The 10,220-nt window shown below is 32.7% G+C and overlaps 1 non-coding gene across 1 annotated transcript; it reads left to right on the top strand.

Annotated features, from left to right (window-relative positions):
• The first annotated feature begins 703 nt into the window (after nucleotides 1–703).
• LOC113617745 (U6 spliceosomal RNA) lies at nucleotides 704–808 on the top strand. The gene has a single exon (XR_003431755.1). It is a non-coding gene; the product is annotated as a U6 spliceosomal RNA (small nuclear RNA).
• The last annotated feature ends 9,412 nt before the right edge of the window (nucleotides 809–10,220 follow it).

The raw sequence follows: 10,220 nt of genomic DNA on the forward strand, positions 1-10,220 counted from the left end.
TTTTCCCTTTGTTTACTTCTTAAGAGGTATAATATAAATATAGAAAGACATAGGAGAAATGAGAATTCAGCTACAAAGAACATAGGAAGGACACCTGAAAATGAAAAACGTTAATAAGAATCAAGATAAGAATGGTTTACATAATTGATAACTAAGGAGGAAATGAAAACCAATCTCCAGAGGGCAAAATTTGTTATTTTTAGTTAAAAGGCCTTATTGTGTACTACCTTACTTAACCAAACTCTAATCTTTCTTTCAAAGACGATAAAATTTTTAAAAACTGATAAAATCAAGATTCACAGTGATTAGGTAAATTTCCTACAATCATATAGCTGGCAAGTGATAAGCTGCACATCAAAACTAGTACTGTATTAATTCATTGCTAGACCTATTAGCCTTTGCTCAATACTCTAATGGGAAAGCAGTAATGGTAGGTTTAAACCCAACCAATGGTAGAGGGTTATTTTTAAATAGCTAATAATTATAACAACAAAAATGACTTCCATTTATTAAGCACTTAAAAATATTAAGCACATTCTAGGTGTTATATATACTTAAGTAATTTAATCATCAGAAAAGCACAGAGTTAGTGCTATTACTTGCATTTTGTAGATATTAAAACTGAGTCATTGAGAAGTTATTCAAACCAAAATTAACCTAGATTTAAACATAATTAAATTAATTAGATCAAATAAGCCAGACTGTGCTCACTTCAGCAGCACATATACTAAAATTGGAAAAATACAGATAAGATTAGCATGGCCCTTAAGCAAGGATAACGTAAATTTGTGAAGCATTCCATATTTTAACTGTATAGCACAGGGAATGTTATCCAATATCTTGTAATAACCTATGATGGAATATAATCTGCAAAAGAAATTACTATACTATATACCTGAAATTAATGCAATATTGTAAGTCAATTAAAAAAAAAAAAAAAAGGCCAGACTTAAAACAAAGGTCTGACTCCAGAGCCCATACTTTTCTTAACTGCCTAATGTTGGTTCTGCAAGTATGGATGGTTAATTTCAGGTCCATAAGTGAGGTAGATGAGACACATGTGGAAATGTTGCCATACATACTTATAAAATTAATATATTGCTTATTCATTTTTATTACTGTTTTATGTAATTTATATTGATTTTCATGTAAAATGATTGTTATCAATTTACTTTTAAAGGGGTGCTGGTATGAAACAGCCCTATAAATGCTCTTCAATATAACTTTGATAATTAGTAGTACTATATATCTTTATAACATAAATGCAATTTTTCAACATATCTTTAGCTATGTGGTTCAGCATTGAAACCCACAGAAGTTAAATTTAATGTGTTTACATCCCCAAAATGAGAAGGTACAGCAAGTCCAGTAATATATGTTTTCTTTAGGACAAAATAGCAATAAAGAATCTAATATTTTATTAAAGAAAGTGTATTAATAATTAGCTTTATAGAAACACTGTTTAAATGATAAGGATTTTTATTTAAACAATTTAACAAGTATGTATACATTTGAATGGTAACATGAAGAGCTCTGTTCTTCAGTGAAAGAAGTATAATTGGTTAAAATTATTTTAAAAAGTTAAGGTCTCCAGATATTTCCATAAGTGTATACAACAAATATATAAACATTTATTGAAGGAAATCTAAAACATAAAGGAATAGCAAGAGTCTGTATCATTTGAAACACAGTTCACACCTCCTCTCTCATTCTCAACTCAGAATACTAGAAAATCCAATCCAAGAAGGTGTAACCAAACATGTAAGACGTCCTCTTTCTCTAACTTAAAGTTGAGAGGTATATTATCACCCTGAGAATTGCAGGTTGCCAGCATTTCATACACATGTGCTCTGCTCCTCAGATCCAGTTTCAAAGCCTAAATTCCTAGAGAGTATGATCAAAAGATTAGGGGTTTTCGTTCTTCCACTAATTCCGCACTGATAGAGTAGTGGCTTTACCTCAGGCATGGCACACCAAAACTGTTGTCCATCCAGCTGTCCTCACTCCAGCTTGCTTACAGGACAATGAATGAAATTGAACCTTTATTTTATACAAAATTTAAGTCAAAAACCTAAATTTTATAATTTAAAATTATAAAACTCTTAGAAGAAAATAGGGGGAAAACTTCATGATATTGAATTTGGAAAGGATTTCCTAGATATGACACCAAAAGCCCAGGCAACAAAAGTAAAAATAGACAAATTGGACTATACCACCAAATGACATAATCAACAGAGTGAAAATGTGTCTGTGAAAAGCCCAGAGCCAACATCATACTTAATGGTTACCAATTGAATGCTTTTGCTGTAATAGCAGGAACAAGGAAAAATGTCCATTCTCATCTCTTGTATTCAACACTGTATTGAAGATACTTCCAATTAGGACAATTATGTAAGGAAAAAAAAGAAATAGAAAGCATCCATGTTAGTAAGGAAGAAGTAAAACTGTCTATTTGCAGATAATATAATCTTATAGTTAGAAAATCTTAGGAATCCACTAAATCCTCTTGGAATTAATAAGTGAGTTTAGTAAGTTTGCAAGATACATGATCAATATACAAAATTAATTGTATTTCTATATACTTGTGATGGAAAATATGAAATTGAAAAAGACAATTCCATTTATAATAGCATCAACAAGAGTAAAAGGAAAATAAATACTTGGGAATAAATTAACAGAAGAAATGTAAAAGTCATACATATTCTGAAAACTACAAGAAAATAGGGAGACATTCAGTTGTTATTAATCAGAAAACTTAAATTTGTTCAGATGGCAATAACCCCCCATTTGATCTTAAGATTCAATGCAATATTTATCAAAATCACAGTTGGCAATTTTTGCAGAAATTGAAAATGTGATCCTAAAATTCATATGGAAATTCAAGAGACTCATAATAGCCAAAACAATTTGAAAGATAAAAACAAATTTCAGGTATTCATACTTCCTGATTTCAGAATTTACTACAAAGTTACCATAATCAAGATATTGTGGTACTGTCATACATTATTTGATTTTCAATGAGAGCGCCAAGGCAATTCAATACAGAAAGAGGGGTCTTTTTAACAAATTTGGCCAGAATGACCGGATTTTTGCATTCAGAGAATAGAGTTGTACCGCTGCCTGCCTCACGCCATATACAAATATTTAACTCAAAATAGATCAAAGACCTAAATGTAAGAACTAAACTAGAAAATGCTTAGGGGAAAACAAGCATATATTTTTCTGACCTTGGATTAGCCAATGGCTTCTTAGATATAAAACCAAAAGCACATGTAACAAAAAAAAAAATACATTGGATTTCATCAAAATTAAAACACCACATAACTTTGAAGGACACCATCAAGATATTAAAGTACACCCCACAGAATAGGATAATTATTTGTCAATCACATATCTGACAGGGGAGTTGTATCTAGAATATAAAAAGAACTCTTACAACTCAATAATAAAAGGACAATTAACAAATTAATAAATGGGCAAAAGATCAATAGACATTTCTCTAGAATAATCAGTAAATTACCAATAAGAACATAAAAGGGGAATTATGCTAAGTGAAATGTCAGAGAAAGAAAGACAGATACCATATGATCTCATTTATATGTGGAGTCTAAAAAAACCTGAACTCATGGAAACAGAGAACAGATTGGTAGTTGCCAAAAGTGGGGAGTGGAGGGATGGGGGAAGTGGGTAAAGGTGGTCAAAAGGTACAAACTTCCAGTTATAATATAAATAAGTTCTGGGATGTGGTATATAGCACTATAGTTAACTATAGTTAAGTTCTCATCACAAGACAAATAATTGTAACTATGTGAGGTGATTGATGTTAACCAAACTTATTGTGGTTATCATTTTGCCATATATTCAAATATCAGATCATTATGTTGTACGTCTTAAACTAATACAAAGTTATATGTCAACTATACCTCAGTGAAACTGGAAAAATTAAAATAAAATCAGTTGATTAGTAACCTTTAGAAAAGAAAGACTATGAAAAGACATTCAAATATCTTCAGCCATAAAGGGAAATGCAAATCAAATCCACAATGAGATATCATTTCACATTAGGATAGCTATACGAAAAAGACAGAGAACAGTTAAGTGGCAAGAATATGGAGAAATTGGGACTTTCATACATTACTAGTCGGATTGAAAAATGGCACAGTTACTTTGGAAAATATTGTGGCAGTTTATGGAAAAGATAAACATATACTTACCATGATCCAATAATTCTACTGCTAGGCTTATACCCAAAATTATTGAAACCATGTTCACACATAAACTTGCACACCAATGTTTATAGCAACATTATTAATAATAGCCAAAATGTAGAAATATCCCAAATGCCTATCAATGGAGGAATGGAAGAACACAATGGAATATTATTTGGCAATAAAGAGGAATTAAATAATAATACATGCTACAGCAAGGTAAACCTTGAGAACATCATGCTACATTAAGGAAGCCAGAAACAAAAAGTCACATATTATATGATTCAATTTATGACTTGTCCAGAATAGACAAATCTATAGACCAAAAAGTAGATTCAGTTTTACTAGGGCTAGAGGGGTTGTGGGGTTATGCTAAAGGGTACAGGGTTTATTTGGGGAATGATGAAATGTACAAATTGATTGTGGTGATAATTTACAACTCTATCAAATACTAAAAATCTTTAGATTGTATACATGAGATGGGTGAATCGAATGGTATATGAATTATATCTTATCAAGATGTTTCAATTTTTTTTACAAATATATATTAAACACCTACTACATGATATGCACTGAACAAGACACTAGGATTTAAAATAAGAAAGCACATGAAAAGAGGCTCAACATCACTAATTATTAGAGAAATGCAAATCAAAACTATACCAGTCTGAATGGCCATCATCAAAAAGTCTATAAATAATAAGTACTGGAGAGGGTGTGGAGAAAAAGGAACCCTCCTACACTATTGGTGGGAATGTAAATTGGTACAGCCACTATGGAGAATAGTATGGAGGTTCCTCAAAGAACGAAAAATAGAGCTACCATGTGATCTTTCAGTCCCACTCCTGGACATATATCTAGAAAAATACATAATTTGAAAAGATACATGCCCCCCCAAATTTCACTGCAGCACTATTTACCATAGCCAAGACATGGAAGCAACCTAAATGTTCATTGACAGAAGAATGGATAAAGAAGATGTGGTATATATATATATATATATATATATACACACAATGGGATATTACCCAGCCATAAAAAAAGAATGAAATAATGCCATTTGCAGCAACATGGATAGACCTAGAGATTATCATACTAAGTGAAGTAAGCCAGAGAAAGACTAATATCATATGATGCTGCTTATATGTGGAATCTAGAAAAGAAAAAAAAAGGTATGAATGAACCTATATACAAAACAGAAATAGACCCATAGACATAGAAAACAAACTATGGTTACCAAGGGGGAAAGGTGGAAGAGGGATAAATAAGGAATTTGGGATTAACATATACACACTACTATTTATAAAATATGTAACTGACAAGGACCTACTATATAACACAAGGGACTATACTCACTATTTTGTAATAACCTATAAGGGAAAAGAATCTGAAAAAGAATATATATATATATATATATATATATATATATATATATATATGTATAATGGAATCACTTTGTTACCTGAAACTAGCACAACATTGTAAATCAACCAACTTCAATTAAAAAAATAAGAAAGTATTCCTCTTATCTTAGAAATATTATGATATAACATATATAATAGGAAGATGCCTTTTGTTCAAACTTAGGCTTAGGTGCTTTTCTATTGAGTGGTTAGTATGCATTTAGTCTTCAATTTCCTGACTATGTTAAAAGTGAAATAATATTGTATAATCCAATCATACTTACTTGCTTTTTAATGAAGTTCATTGTATTTTAAAGACCAGTTTGAGAGATAGTTTATACCAGGGGTCCCCAACCTCCATGCTACAGACTGGTAGTGGTCCATGACCTGTTAGGAACTGAGCTGCACCGCAGGAGGTGAGCAGAGGGCGAGCTAGCGAAGCTTCATCTGTATTTACAGCTGTTCCCCATCACTCACATTACTGCCTGAGCTCCACCTCCTGTCAGATCAGGAGTGGCATTAGATTCTCGTAGGAGCATGAACCCTACTGTGAACTGCGCATGCAGGGGATCTGGGTTGCATGTTCCTTATGAGAATTTAATACCTGATGATCTGAAGTGGAGCTGAGTCAGTGATGCTAGCACTGGGGAGAAGCTACAAATACAGATTATCATTAGCAGGGAGGGTTGACTGAACAGAGATCATAATAAATCAATTGCTTGCAGACAAATATCAAAACTCTATCAGTGAGTGGCAAGTGAAAACAAGCTCAGGGCTCCCACTGATTCCGCATTATGGTGAGTTGTGTAATTATTTCATTATATATTACAATGTAATAATAATAGATATAAAGTGCACAATAAATGTAATGTGCTTGAATCATCCCCAAACCAACACCACACTCCCACACCACCCCCACCCCGGTCCATGGAAAAATTGACCTCCATAAAGCTGGTCCCTGGTGCCAAAAAGCTTGGGGATTGCTGGTTTATACAAAAACACACATTTCAACAATTAATTAGAAAATAAATTCTTCATTGTGTGTTAATTAACACACATTGTGTGTTAATTAACACTTCATTGTGTGTTAATTAACACTTCATTGAAGTGTTAATTAAATAGCCAAGCTATTTATTCATTTAGAAATCTATATATCTCTACTTCTTAGGGTATACTATTCTTGGCAGGTGGAATACTGTATGTAGTGGACAATTTTCAGTAGTGACACTGCCTTTTTGGAGCTAGCATTCAATTGTGAGAGACAGTAATAAATAAGATAACTAAGTCATATAGTTTGAATGTTATATAGTGATTATTGCAAAAATTTAAAAATAAATTAGAAAATGAGAATTTAAAATGTTGAGAAATGTGGTTAGAAATGTTGATAAGGTGGTCAGGAAAAGAAAGGCCTCTCTGAGAAGGAGCCTTATGGAAAATACCCACATTTACCTTTTTGTGTATATTTAGGGATCTTATGTTTATAAATATCATTTACTCTAAGTGGTCTTGTTAGATGTAAATAAATCTAAGACAAGTAAACTCTGCTCTAATTTCTCTTTTCCCTGTTTTTCCTCTCTTCTCTCTCCCTCTCCCTCTGTTTCTTCCTCTCCCTCACTCTACCATATTTCAGAACAAGCCGCACTAGTTCTATTAAAATGTAACTCTGTGTATGGACCCACCTTTCTGTCAACTAAGAATTGCTAAAAGTTCACAGTAGCCTTAGTATAGCAAGGATTCACATGGCTTCTTAATAAACCACTGGATGGAAATTTCAAAGTTAAATTTTTGTTCTTTATATTTTTCAGCCTGGTAATTCTAATTCTTTCCTTTTTTTCCCCCCCATATTCTACTATCGTCTGCTCTGACATTTTCTTCCTGTTTCAAGATCTGACAAAAGTTTACCCTACCCTCCAAGCAATTTACAAGTGTGGGTAAGTGTTTCATAATCGGACAGCTTTGTTGTATATGACACCTGTTTATTTTCAAAGAGGCATGGGTGGTTCATTTTCCATGAAATCAGAATAAAAATACATGTATGGCATGTCATCCTGTACCTCACACTGAAGCAATCACTCCTAGAAAAGCCCTATTATTCTGCATTTCTTCCCATTGAGTTTATAATCTAAAGCAATACTTTAAGCCACAGGGGAAATTGAGCTCAATTCTTTATCTGAAGGATATGTACTCCATATAATACAGTGACCAAAAATATGCCAAATTGTCAACACTCAGTTTATAACAGCTCAGGCTCATGTGTAACTAGAGGATGATTGTCTGGGAGGTCCAGAGTCATTCTTAGGTGGATTGTAAATCAGTGTGAGTTTGATGAAAATAAACTCTGATTTCTAGGAAAGTAAATGTGGTATGCTGAAAAAAACCTTCCCAAGTCCTAATCCCTAAAATGTTAGCTGATATGGAAAAAAAAAAAAGACTTTGCAGATGAATAACGTTAAGGATCTTGAGATGTGTAGATTATCCTCAGTTATCCAGGTGGACCCTAAATGCAATCACAAGTGTCCTTATAAGAGGGGCCAGAGGGAGATTTGAGATAGAAGAAAAGCCAAGTGACCACAGAGGCAGATATTGGACTGAATAAGAATGCCTACAGTCGCCAGGAGCTGGAAGAGTCAAGGAATGAATTCTCTCCTATACCTTATGTAGGGAGAACAACCCTGCTAGCACCTTGATTTTAGCCCCATAAGATTCGTTTTTGACTCTGGTCTCCAAAATCATAAAGAGAACCAATGTCTTTTGCTTTAAGCCATCAAGTTTTTGTTAATTTATTACAGCAGTCATAGGGAACTAATACAGTAGATATGTACTGAAACATCGAAGTTGAAATAAATGTTTTAAATTAAAAGAACTGATAGGATAACAAAATGACTTTTTTCCCCTTGGATTAAGGGTTCAGTACACAAATAATTTTATAAACTACATTTTGATGTTTATATATTAATGGGGTATTTTGTAGTGAAAACAACCTACTTTGGCACTCTGCCTTAAATGATACATGTGCATTAGTAATGTTATAAAATGTTAATTTTTAATTCATTTTTTTCTAGTGAGGCCCATGAGAATAATCCAATTTATACAGAGATCTAGTTTTAAGTCATATAGTGAATTTTAAAACATGCTTTAAATGTGGTGGAATTAATACAGAAAAATGCAAATATAATATTGTATATTAGTAAAATATATATTTTGATCTTAATGCATTTAAAGAAAGGATCAGAAACTTTTTTCTTCTTAAGATCATATACGGTAAAAATGCTAAGATTTGTAATTAACATTACAGTATTTTAGACCTGGAAATATCCCTAGAGGGCATTTTTTAAGTCTTTCATTTTATAAATAAGCAAACTGCAGGCTGGAGAAAGTGTAGACTCTACATATTTTATTGATTTGCAGTAAGAAAAAAAAATTTTTAACTCATAATAGCATCGTATCGTACTTTGAAATATATAGTTTTAAAGCAAATAAAGTCAAAATGAATGCAGAGTCTCCCTACCTAGGTTAAATAGCAGTTGATCTTTGTGTTCATGGTAGAGTTACATAGATTGATCAGAGATCCTTCTAATGCTAATGATTCCACAAATAGGATCTGTTTATTTGGAGATGGTACATAAATGGTGTTAAAACCTGTTAAGGGAGGCATGTCACTTCATTAAATGAAAATGGAGTGACCTGAAGTAAAAATTAATCTGAGCTTCATTCTATGAGTACCTCAACTTTTCAAAAAGGAAGAAACTCTGACTGAAGAGGTAAACATGATGCTCTACCTTACCAACCCCTACTGTTGTCTGAATTAGAATCCTTAAGTCAGGACCAACAAGATAATGGAACAACTCTCATTCTCCCTAAGAGACAGAACTGTGACACAAGAAGAGTATGCTTTCCCCATATCTTTTCTACACTTCCATCTGTTTGCAACCAAACTAATAAGACTTCAAGTTGCAATAACCAATGAGAAGAAAGTAAGAGTAGTGGGGGAGTGGCTGAGGGGAAGGAGGAGGGGGGCTCTTCAGAGGTACCATAATAAAATTTTAGAGGTTTATACCACATGGATAATATACCCTCATGAGGACAGAAAATAACCTGGAGAACATTTCAAAAGATTACCTTTTCTTTCTTTTCTTGGTGTAAGTTAAGGGTTGCAGAATTCCATGAGTAAGGACAAAGGAGATATCTTTGCTTGCTACAGGGAATAAAATTAGGACTTGTGTATTTCAACTTGATCTTATAAGAATATAAGAATAATTCATGAGAAGGAGAAATAAGTTCCATCTAATCATTTAGTCTCTGGAGCAATGACAAATCTGAGTATATTTAGATTTCTGTTTGTATAGCTAAAGAGAAAATAACAACATTGGATACATCAAAAAAAAAAAAAAAGGAAAAACTACTGAGAAACTCAAGTAGGTTGTAAATCTGAAAATGGACCTCAATATTTTAGCGTGACTTCAATAACTGGCAATTTCATATACTATATATTGAATGCCTCTTTCATCTGCTGCATGCCAGGGTTGGAATTTTGCAGGTAAAATAACAAAGGAAGAATCTATGCACACTTTCTTTAGATTCCAGCAGTTTAGTTATGTGAGTCATATTC

This window comes from Aethalodelphis obliquidens, unplaced genomic scaffold, assembly GCF_003676395.1.
Source record: "Aethalodelphis obliquidens isolate GAN/ISIS:26980383/991018 unplaced genomic scaffold, ASM367639v1 scaffold4, whole genome shotgun sequence".
Taxonomy (NCBI): domain Eukaryota; kingdom Metazoa; phylum Chordata; class Mammalia; order Artiodactyla; family Delphinidae; genus Aethalodelphis; species Aethalodelphis obliquidens.